General features: G+C 43.0%; 1 long non-coding RNA gene across 1 annotated transcript in view; it reads left to right on the top strand.

The window, feature by feature from the left end:
• Nucleotides 1–1,072: 1,072 nt before the first annotated feature.
• LOC110355693 (uncharacterized) overlaps nt 1,073–11,535 on the top strand; it is a 41,023-nt gene continuing 30,560 nt past the window's right edge. The window contains exons 1-2 of the long non-coding RNA XR_010475395.1: nt 1,073–2,170; nt 2,576–2,701. This is a non-coding gene — a long non-coding RNA (uncharacterized LOC110355693). The remainder of the gene's footprint in view (nt 2,171–2,575; nt 2,702–11,535) is intronic.

Below are 11,535 nucleotides of genomic sequence, written 5' to 3'. Positions count from 1 at the left end.
GTTACTCCATCACTGCAGTCCACTACAGAACTGAAATCAAACCAGTTACACTGATGCATTGGTCCAGTAGCGAACCAGTTGACATTAGAAATGTTTCTTAGTCACTATTATGATGAAATCAGTACAAAGCCCTTTGTTCAGATCTACACTTCATCTCACATATGGAAACCTGCTGGCCACTCGTGGGCACCCAGGCTCTCCCCGGGCAGTGCCCTCCCAGCAGCCACACCGCACAGCTATGGATCCTCTCATTGCCTGAGCCAGATTCTCATGCTTTGTAGGATAAACAAACAGATCCTAAAACCATTTGATCCTCAAGCTGAGAGATTAAGATCAGGTATATAAATAAATGATAAGCAACCGGGTGCTGCCAAAACACGCTCCTTGAGAAAACAAACGCGCTGCACGACACGAAAACCCCCCGACTGCTACACGAGGCGTGAGCTCCCCGGACACTGGGGCCGTGGGGCCCCGCACCTGGACCTTATTAACGACCGGAGATGCTGAGAGCGCTGCCGGGGCCGGCTGGGAGCGCAGCACCCCGCGGGGAGCGGTGTCGGGCCGGGCCGGGGCGATGCCGCACGCCCGCTTTGTGCTCGGGGCCGCCGCCGCCATTCAGCGCCGCGCGGCGCCCAGCGCGGCCGGTAGATGGCGCTGTCGCACCGCGGAGGCGGCCGCGGCCCCGCCGCGCGCTCCCGCCGCCCGCACCAGCCCGGGGGGGAATTTCCACTCCCGGCACTTAAAAGCGGTCATTTGCTTAGCGAGTGATGCAATTAGAGCTGGTTTATATATATGTATATATATATGTGTATACATATATATTTAATATTTTTAAAGGGGTTTGTGTGTGATTAAAAAAAAAAAATAACATGAAAGAATGAGCTTGCTGCAAACCCCCAGCAGCTCTGGGGAATTCCTGCGTAGAAATGAATATGGATGAAAATCTATATTACCCCAGGCACCAACTTAGCACAGGATGTTTATGAAATATTCCTGAAATGTAGTTTATTTACAAATCAAGTTACCCACTTATGTGAGATACTTAAAACATTTATGTGTTTAGTGGACAGTTATTATTATTACTTATCACTTGTTAAGCACCAGGTGCTCTGTGCTCTACAAGCCGTGCACGTAAGGAGTCGGTCCCTCCTGCTAAGAGGGTACAGCGGAGAGGCCTGGTCCTGAGTCCGGGGAAGTTTCTTCTGAATCGGGCTGCCGCTGATGACAAGATGCCAAAGGAAACAGAGGAGGGAATAAAAGCTTTAGGTTGGTTTTCTATTTTTTTTTTTCCCTGTTGCGTTTGTATATTTGTTAGCTATATTTCTTCAGAATACCCACTGGATCAAAGTTCATTTCAAGGGATTTTGATCACAAAATAACCAGATCAGAAGCTGCTGCTTTCTTCCCTTACGTATCTGCATCAGAGGCTTTTTCCTTCGAGCACTGGGCAGAAAAGATCATGTACCCAGCCCTAACGAAACCCAGTTTCACACCATAAAAGGAGGATAAATTGGAACACTCATGAAGGACTAGATGAGCTTCAAAAGAATATTTTTAGCAAACCCCTGAGCCCTAACAATTTGTAAAATGAGAAAAATTCCTTAGCCGTCGCTGAGCCGTATTCCAGTACACAGAGCTGTATCTCTGTCTAGTGGCACTGCACAGTGTGCATATATATTGCATTCTCTATTTGTGCCTGTACACGCTTTTCAGAAAGGGCACATGAAAGCACTATCCCTTTCCCATATAGAAAACTGTGGTAACAGGATGTCATCTGTTGCAAAATGCTGGAGTTGCATAATTTTATTTTTTTTCAGTGCTGACTTTCTGTCCACTTTCCTGCACATATGTTAAGGTTTTGCATCTGTAGCAAACCTGTGTTCAGTGAACTCGGTGTTCGAGTAGGAGAAAACTTCATGCTAGTAATCTATGCGGTGTGCGTCCTCGCCGAGCAGAAAGCTGTGTCATGCGAGACACGGAACCGAGCGCGCCGCAACTTTAGGGCAGAGGGTAGCAATTCTTTTTATGAAGAAGAATCTCTCCAGCTCATCAAAAGGGAGACAGACGTTGCCCGTACAGAGTTTAAAATCACAGCAAGAACTTGTTACCCTTTTGCAACCTCTCTGGACGGAGCCTGTTCCTCCACGCGGTGAAGAGGGAATCGCTCGAGGTACATGCACAACCCCTTCCCTTTTAACTGCCTCGCCATCCCTGAGGAAGGGATGAAATTCTGCGCTTCAGAGCAGGGTTGTTCTTTGTTTGTTGATTTGTCGCCCGTTCTGTTTTATGCAGGTATTTCAAATAGAAACCACCTAATACAAATATCAGCTTCACAGAAAAAATGCTATTCAACTATCAAACAAAATCTGGAATACTTATACTATGTGTATTTTTCAGACAACACAATTTATTTTTCTGTGCTATTTCGTTTTACAAAGTCATCCCTGAATAACCTCTTCCTGCCTATTAAAATTACATCCTTTTTCATGTAAAAAGGCAGGAAAATATACACATAATGGCTGAGTCTTTGTTATTAGGTGCTATTGCTCATCAAATGTTTAAACTCTTTTCTCAGGTAATCTTGAATTTTGCAAGTGTTCAGCTGTACCAGAGCAGCACAGGGAAGGACGAGCCAGTGCTATCCCTGTGTCAGCAATGAGCTCCCTCCGTGCAGGCCTGAATTAGGTCCCAGCCTACCAAGGTACAGAGCTTTCTCTTGCATTATTTTTTCTTCATGAATATTGATTAAGAAAATAACTTGTTAATGAAGGTGAAAAAAAAAAGAGGCAGATTTAGAAGGCATAGTGGAAAAGATACTTCATAGCGAGTAACTCAGCTAAAGCTGACCAATGTGCATCAAAAAAACAGAACCCCTGAAATTCAAAGGCAAATATTCTGTCCTTAGCTCACCCCTTTGCAGTGAGGTATTACAGCCCATTTCACACTGTTTAGAGAGTCACGCTCTTTGCAGGCTCTTCTACTGTGTAAATATGAATGCAGAGCAGAAGAGCCGCCATCCTTCTCACTAAATTCTCTAAACTTTAGGGAATTTAAAAGACAGACCTTCAGCAGCATCTTAAGCCCTTTGAATATAAAATTTGCCCTTTCTCTCTTGAATAAAAACTGAAAAGGGAAAGCCCCCCCCAAACCTTCCTTGGTTGTTTCAAAGAAGTTCATCGACAAGATAAACACCAATGCTGATGGGATGGGCATATTTTTGAAAACACAATTTCTAAACATATGTGCTTTTCTTTCAGTAGGGGCTGAGCAGAAACGGGTGGCGGGATTTTTGGTCTCAGTCACATAGGATGTCAGGTGACCTGGTCTCTTGTGGTTTTAAAATTTATGAATTTAGGAACCGCTCCAGTTATCTATGAAGTCATTGTCCCTTGGAGTTCAGGGAGGTAAAAAGGAAGTCAAATTAAATGCTTTTAGAAAAATACCTTTTATTTGGTACTTATGTGAGAGGTAAGTGTCAAAGTTCTTCTGTACACATATATATTTCTGAAAGATGATCATTTTAAATGGAGCTTTTAAATGTTACGGATTCATGTGCTGTGGAGTTAGATTATTACATAAATATTCTCTCTAGGGCTGATTTTGCATGTGAAAACTGACGTGGCACAGCATGCTCAGAGAAGCTGGAAGCATGCGTGCTAAACCTGGCTACAGACATGTTGGATTGGTGGTTTTTTTAGAGCTCCTAAGCAAAAATAGCTCATATTTACAGTGAAATAAATTGCCTGCCTATAGTGGTCATTTTCCCAAAGCATCTGCTGAAAAGCTTTCGTCCACGTGCTGCACCTGCTAAAATCAGATTAAAGAACAACCAAAGCTGTTTTCTAAAGGGCCCATGTCTGGGGGGGCGGGTGGGGAATTAAAAAAGGAAGCACAGTCAAGATGACTTTTTAAGAAGTATTTTGTGGTTTGAAAATGGGAAACTGAAAAGGTAATTCTCATTTTTTTTTAATGAAACAAGTAACTAAAATAAGACCGAGATAAAAGCCAGCAATAAAAATCAAGTTAAAAGCTCTCCCTTGGTTAAGGTTTAATTCAAAATATAAGAAAGTTTGTAACCAAATTAAAATTATTGCTATACCCAGCAATCCTCCAGTGGCAGTATTCTGCAAAGAATAGATCTTTGCATTCTACTATTTTTTTTCAGGGCAGAAATGCATCATCTCAGTTCAAAGAACAGGCATCTTAAGGAAGTTATTGGGTAAATGCCAAATCATGATATTAATCCGTTTACTGGTTATTAATTTGGTGCTTGACTATAAAGGAAAAAATGTTCAGCTCTCACTATTTGTCCTGATTGAAAGGTAGAAATGAAGAGAAACAAAACCCTGATGGACAGAATGTTTATTTTGGTAATTACTAACAAAGCCAGCTGTAATGTACCTAAAAAGGCCAGATCAGGTATCCTTTCTGCTTTAAATACTACATCTGCTTTCAATATTTGTGGTCATTACAGGTCTCCGTGCAAAGTTATTTAACGCTGTCGTTTGTTGCTTAACACCAGTGTATTCTGTGATACCAGAGTTCTGCCAGTTCAAAGGAGATGGCCCTGTGGAGCATCTTTTTCGTGTCATGGTTTTTGCTGGAGGCTTTTGTTTAAAGCACGCTTCCAGCACGCGCTCTTGTCTCTCCCACTCTCTCTCCAGCTTGTGTGTGTGAAATAGCAAAGTAATTTGCAATATAAATTACAAAATCAACTGTTGAGTTTACAAATTGAATATGCATGAAAATATTGCATAATATTACTACCTTCCCCAGCCTAATATAGGTAAATAAGTCTGAAATTTGTGTTGGTGGAAGAGCAGATATTTATGTACTGTAGATATTAATTACAGTTGGGCTAATTTAAAGTTTCTGTTATTAATTCCTTTATAGTTTCACTGCCATCAGGATTAACTGCAGCCACCTACAAGCACAACCATTTGGTAATGTTCTTAATTACACTGAGGAGACATTATTCTTACAGTTAAAACAGTGCTTTAACAAGCACCTTCTAGTCTCTTTTGTTTATTCAAAACAAATATTAGCCCAGAAGAACGAAGAAGAAAAAAAAGAAGAGACCAACACTCTGAGGATAAAAATGGGCCTTAGGGATTTAGACTAGCAATGATTTTGGTGAGTGCTTAATTTCTTGTTTCGTTGAAAAAAGACTGGATTGGCTATTGACAGGTCCCTATCAATAGGCAGACCCTGGAGGTCTGGCTATTTGCACATGGCCTGATTGACTTGTCCTTAATAGACATATAATTGTTGACAAATACCTTCCAATAGACTGTGGCAGGCATGGCTGGGCAGACAAAAGAGGCTTCTCTACGACAGAGACCCGAGCAGAGTGATTCAAGAGACGCGGCACCTTCACCAGAAAAAAAAACAGCTTCCCCAAGAAGCTTCTAGAGTAAAACCTGTAAAATCAACCCCGTTTTCTACTTCCAGCGGCTGCCAGCCAGCTCAGACATAAAAAGCAGCATTGTCTGAAGAGCGTGTGGGATCCATTCAGGGTGTCCTTTCTTCTAGGCAACTTCAAAATACATCTTAATTGTAAGATACAGCTTAATCATAACAGTAAACCTATGCACTTAGTCCCCTCTATTCCCAGAGCCTGTGGTTTTTAAAAATACGACTGATTTTTTTCCTATTAGTTATTTGCTCTCTCTCAGGTACTTTGTCCTTACGCATCCATCACAGCTGTTATTAGGGACACAATCCCAGGGCAGGTAGATCTTCAACTCTTTTTAAGTCCTAATATTTCCACCAGTTCATTAAATAATACTGCAATACAAATTTTTACAGGCAGAAAAGCTGAGTGCACTGGCTGGAGGTGCACGGTTCTGAATCTTTGCAGTCTCCATTGATTCTCGCAGCCACTGTGGGTGGCTGGTGCCTCTGAAAACAAGATTCAAAAAGGAATGCTTAATGTTGGTCACCTATGTGTGAAAATTTTGGCTGAGTTTCCACAGTACCTCAGGAAATCTGTGGTGGAGCTTGCAGTCTGCATCTAAGGATCTGGGTCTAAACACTGCTAGCTTTATTTTGTGCCTTCACAAACACAATAATACATTTACTGTGCTATTATTTTCTGTGTTAAATAACAGCACAGAAAACGAAGAGGTGTAGGCAAAGGAGAAAAAAAATAAACTGCATTTATCTGTCCTCAAGATAATAGTTCTATATTAGATATGTTGGGGAATTAATTACATGAATTTTTAGAATGTTTAGTACATTATAGGCATTGCAATACTTGTCACAAGACAAAAGGCCATTGAAATGATGCAGTACAGCCTTAGGCAGCCATAAAAGAACAAATTGTTCAAGTTTGTGCATCAGTGTGAGATCCAAAGAATCCTGGCTCCAAGAAAAATGGCAGTGAAATTCAGAGATGTACCTACCCTGTGGATTTACCCAGAAGTGGACTGAAACCTGGACGGTGGCCTTTCAGTCCTGGCTTTGGTGCGCCTGCCTTTCCCCATCAGCAACAAGCTGAGAAATCACTCTTGAAAGTTTGCCTTGTAGGATTTCTTCCCTTGGTCATTTTGGATTTTTCTTCCCCCTTGGGACACGGTGCCTGTCAGGCAGAGGTGACACCCTCATCCTGTGGCGTAAGGGACTCGAGAGAGAAGACCGAGAGGTGGGGGAGGAGGGTGAGGAAGGGTGCTCCTTAAGGATCTAAGCTAATGTCTTCAGCCTCCCACCTCTAAGCTCCCCCACCTCTCTCCTCCCTTACTAATAAAAACAACCATTAAAAAAAGAGAGAGAGAAAAAAAAGCATAGGGCACACCGTGATCACAGAGGCAAGCAAATAAGGTTACAAATGAGTGTGACACCATCAAGGTGACACTGTAGACAACCTCTGACACCCGACACAAAGCTGAACGCCTTGTGCCAAAAAGACCTTGAGCCTTGTCTTTGATTCTTATTGATCAAATACATAGATTAAATACAGTATCAGATGGCAAGACTAAAGCCTGGGATTCTGCATACAGTGAAGACCCTCAGACATGAAAGAACAGATATACAGCAGAGATAGAAAGACAGACAGAGGGAGGGATAGAATAATTGTATTGTGAATAAACAGATGTAGGCTGAGGCAGGCAATTTTATCTGGCAGATGGGCAGGGCTTTTTGTACTTACTGCACTTCTTACAGGTCATGAAATCCAAATGTCAATAATATTAGGAATAAGAGACAACATTTTAAATGGCTTTTTTGCAATCCCCAAACATTCCTGAGCATGTGCATCCTGTGACCAGCTGCTTCAAAATGGTGTGTGTGCTTGTGTGTGTATATGTCCATTAATTCAGAATTACTCCAATTACGAGCTTTTGATGCTCCAAACCCCTCTTTCTAACCCAAAAGAGATGGAGAGCCCTCGGCCTGTCCAATCAGATCATTTTCCCTCCTGCCTGCAGCAGATGTAAGCAATTTACTTTTTTATTTCTGCATATTCAGTGCGAGCGGAGCTGTTGGTGACTTCTCACCCCAGAGCCTGCAGGATTCTAACCCTATCAAATTAAAGCATTTTGCTCACTTATTCCCAAGCGCTTGGCTGGTGCTTAGCAGGCCTCCCGCTGCATAGCAATGGCGGGCGTTCGTGTCCGCTCATACCCCGAGCCTAATCAGAGATTATTAAGGAAAATATACAGTGCTTTAATTTGATGAGACTGGTTATAGGTACTGCAGTTAAAGGTCACACTCTTGCGTGTATCTCCCTCAGTCACTGTAATATTTTCCTCTCGCTTGACAATCCTGAGCTCCAAACAATAGGCCAAGAAGACACGTTTATTTTCGTCACGCTGTGATGAGCTCAATAGGGACAAAAATGAATTATTTAAAGTTCGCATAAACAAACAACCCCAGCCCAGGTTCCCCCTTAGCCCACTCACCCCCTCTGCATTTTTGTGCATGTGTATGTGTGCACACATGCTTTGTCTCTCTCTTGCCTTTAAAGAACAGGCGATAAAAACCTTCCTCAGTTGGAAAGCAAAGCCATTTAGATGTCAAGTCCAGATATGATGGTGTGCAGTGGCCACTGCCTGCTGCTGGGTGAGACCCTGCCCATTCAAACCCCACAGAAGTGCCTGGGTACATCCCAGCGTCAGGTCCCTGGAAAGGACTTTTCAGCCTCTTCGGCTCTGAAAGCTTTCCCCACCCAGCAGGAGATAATGGAGCTATCCAGGGCGAAAGAAAACACACACAAGGCCTGATACAGCAGGTTCTAAGCATTCCTGCTGCCACAGTGGGAACCGAAGGGGTTCAGCTCAGTCCTGTGCAATTTAAAGGCTGAAGGAGTCAGGGAAGTGCATCAGCTTCAAACTGACCGCCTGTGCCATGGTAATCAGCTCGTGGCCTCGTCTAAATTCACACCGCCACTAGCAGAGGCTCTGTGGGTGTGGGAAGGGGGGAGGAGGGAGGGAATACAACAATTTTCTTCTGTCAGCCTTAACTCTGCTGTTATTCGTTAAAATAGTGAGGTGGTGTAGTTTCTTGTATGAGCTGCATGGTGGGGAGGGAAAGAGTGAGCCAGTGAGAGATGGGTGGGTTAATTCTAATCTCCTTTCGAGCCTAATGGTTTGAGCATATGTGTCCATGCAGCAGACCAACAGCAGGCTTATTTACCTCCAAAATTTACATGAGAATTGCTTTATGCAGCTGTATGTAAAAATTCAAACCACACAGTGTCACTGTATCACACAGGTCAATCCAAAGCCCAGTGGCATTATAGCAAGAGACAAAAGCCTCACCACGTCAACAGGCTTTCCTTTACGACTGAAAGTTGTTCTATTAAAAATGAAAAACAACAACAAAAATGTGAGCCTATTTCCACTGTTGCCCCCATTCCAGATTCCCTCCACATTCCTCAAAGTCTGCCAAAATTATGAGCCCGATCCTGCTTTTGCCCCTCTCAGCAGGCTGCAGCGAAGGCTGCAAAAGACGTCAGGATTGGGCCAGCTTCATTTTGTGTCTGTGAATAATCCGGTTAGCTGATCCCCAGGCATAGACTTTTTATATACACATTACTGATGGGCAAAGGCAGAAGAGTTCACGGAGGTGCGGCTTCAGTATTTATCCTAAACAGAGGCAGACAGGCGCAGGCTGCTTGGGATGCTACAGGCATCCCGGTCCGTCTCGTAAACTGTTTGTGATTGCCTGGTTGTTGGTTTGTTTTTGTCCCGCCAATTGGATGGGTCTGTGATATCTCCAGAAAAGCCACAGCTATAGGTGCTGTGGAAATACACGATGTATGCATTTCTTCAGAGAAACAGAGAATCCTGTGCTGTGGGAGAAATGAGGAGCTTTCAAAATCACTTCAATTATATTGTGCTATGCTGATACTATCCCACCTTTTGCCATACAAAAAACCACTCTGCTTCATGACCCCTAATTCCATCTGTTACTCAAGTAATCTAACAAGCTTTGAACAGTAAATTTGACTGGTATTTCTAGGATAAATATGGTTAGATACCACATTAGCAGTCTCCGCAGTGAAATTCCCTCAGAAAATGCACAAGTATATCAAGGGCAAAAAAGTTACCTGCACTTTTAAAAAACTTCACAAAAACTTTTTCTGTGGAGGCTTGGGACAGTTCTTATTTTAGTCTGAACCAATTATTCAGCCTTAATACCTGGACCCTGGTAGGCTTCTGTCTTTGATCAGAAAGAACTTGCCTGAAGGCCAGCTCAAGAGAGGTTCAAAGTCAAATGCTTTGATTTAAACCACTCTGCTCCCATCCATGAAAGAAGATGAGAAGAAGCTCTCTAGTATAAGACACAGATAAGTGCAGTACAGCATGTCACATGCAGGATTACAATGCAAAGCATACGAAAAGAGATGTTTCGGGGAGCAGCATTTTTAAAACACAAATCACCCTAAGAATCTGGTGGTTTTGGCACTGGTAAAACACCGTAGGGATTACAGCAAAATTCTTTAGGCTGTGAGAAACACCATGTATTCTGCCGTAATGCAAGAAATAGAGATCTGCAGCATGACCAAGGACCAAGACTTAGATGCTTGTGGTCTGAGCGCCTCCGAAACAACAATCCTAAGGGTTTGCTAGCAGTGTATGGAGGATGGGATGCTGCTGGGCCATTCCAGTTCTCTGAACAATTCTTTCCTTGAGACATTTTGCTATATCACTCCAAGTAACCATTTAGCTGTGTGACTATAAAGATCTTCCCAGAGCATACTAGACACACCTGCCCTAATATTTTAGTGAGTACTAGGATGATACTTACTGCCTGTTATGGACAGGACTCAGGCCCAGAAATCACCCTGGATTCTGCACAGAGAAGGAAAGCACAGCCTTCTGATTGCAACTGGGGTTTGTTCTCCTTTCCTCAAGTACCTTGATGAATGTTTCAGCCTTTGAACCCCCACATGCACAAAAAGAAAAAATTCTCCTTGGGCGTCACACAGGAAATGGAATGCAGGAAACACAATATCAAAATAGTCTTCCACTGACAGTGTCATCATTTTATTGCTGGGGTTGTAATCACTCTTCAGGGGAGTGATCATTTCCCCACCATTCACAGCAACATGGCAGGCAGGCCCCACTGGCTGGAAATGCAGGGAGATGATTTTCCCTCTTGTCATTCAGAACTTTACTTTGTTGACAAGAACTAAGGGAATAAAAAAGGAGAAGGGCTTCTTCAGATATCTTTTTCCACTTCTGGTGAATGAAAGTAACTTTCCTTTAACTATCAGCGCTGTGGTGAATACGTTTAGTCACTGTATCCTGCTGGGTCTTTTCACTGGGGAAGGTTTTGATGGCAGAGCCCTTCTATTCTCCACTGACTGGTACCTTAGGCAGTTTCCTGTCTTCTTTTCATTAATTTGCCCCTATCTGTCAGTTCTGGTGTCCTAGTAATTCAAACAGGAGAAGCCCAAAATTCATTGCAGCATAATACAACTCTACTAAAAGCAAACCAGTTTTGATTTTTGCCTTGGAACGGGGCCTTGGGCCTCTTTGGAAGAGTTCTCCAAACCGCATCCCCACAACTGCACCAGTGTTTTCACCAAGACCTTGTGTGAGAGCTTTGCTGGCCAAGGTCTCCTTTCAAGATATACCCCCATGGGGAATTAGAAAACAGCCATGGTAACATGTTCCAGGGCTGGTACATTACCACAAGTTGTGGTGTCACACCGCGATACACCATTCTCACTGCATAACAACAGCAGTGGCATCAGCAAAGGAAAGAAGTGTTCCTGATACCGAAATAATCAACTCAGGCCACAAAAAGGAAGAGTTTGAGGACAAAGCTTTAAAACTCTTCCTCCTCCTCGCCCGAATAATCAGCATAGGGGAATATTTAGAGAGGATGTTTTCCTCATTCTGACTATCAAGACATATTCCTTCTTTCCAAGAAAGGTCTGTTATAAATGTATAATCCCATAAGCAAAAGAAAATCAAAACCAATGTGCAGAAAAGCATGCTGGGGCTGAGGAGAGGCAGCACAAGAGATCAAACCATCAGAAAAGTAAAACACAGGGGAGGATAAACAAGAGCAGGAAAGAGACGGCAC

The sequence above is a fragment of the Columba livia genome, chromosome 11, assembly GCF_036013475.1.
Source record: "Columba livia isolate bColLiv1 breed racing homer chromosome 11, bColLiv1.pat.W.v2, whole genome shotgun sequence".
Classification (NCBI taxonomy): Eukaryota; Metazoa; Chordata; class Aves; order Columbiformes; family Columbidae; genus Columba; species Columba livia.
Note: the sequence above shows the minus strand (reverse complement) of the source record. Positions and strands in the feature narration are given on the sequence as shown.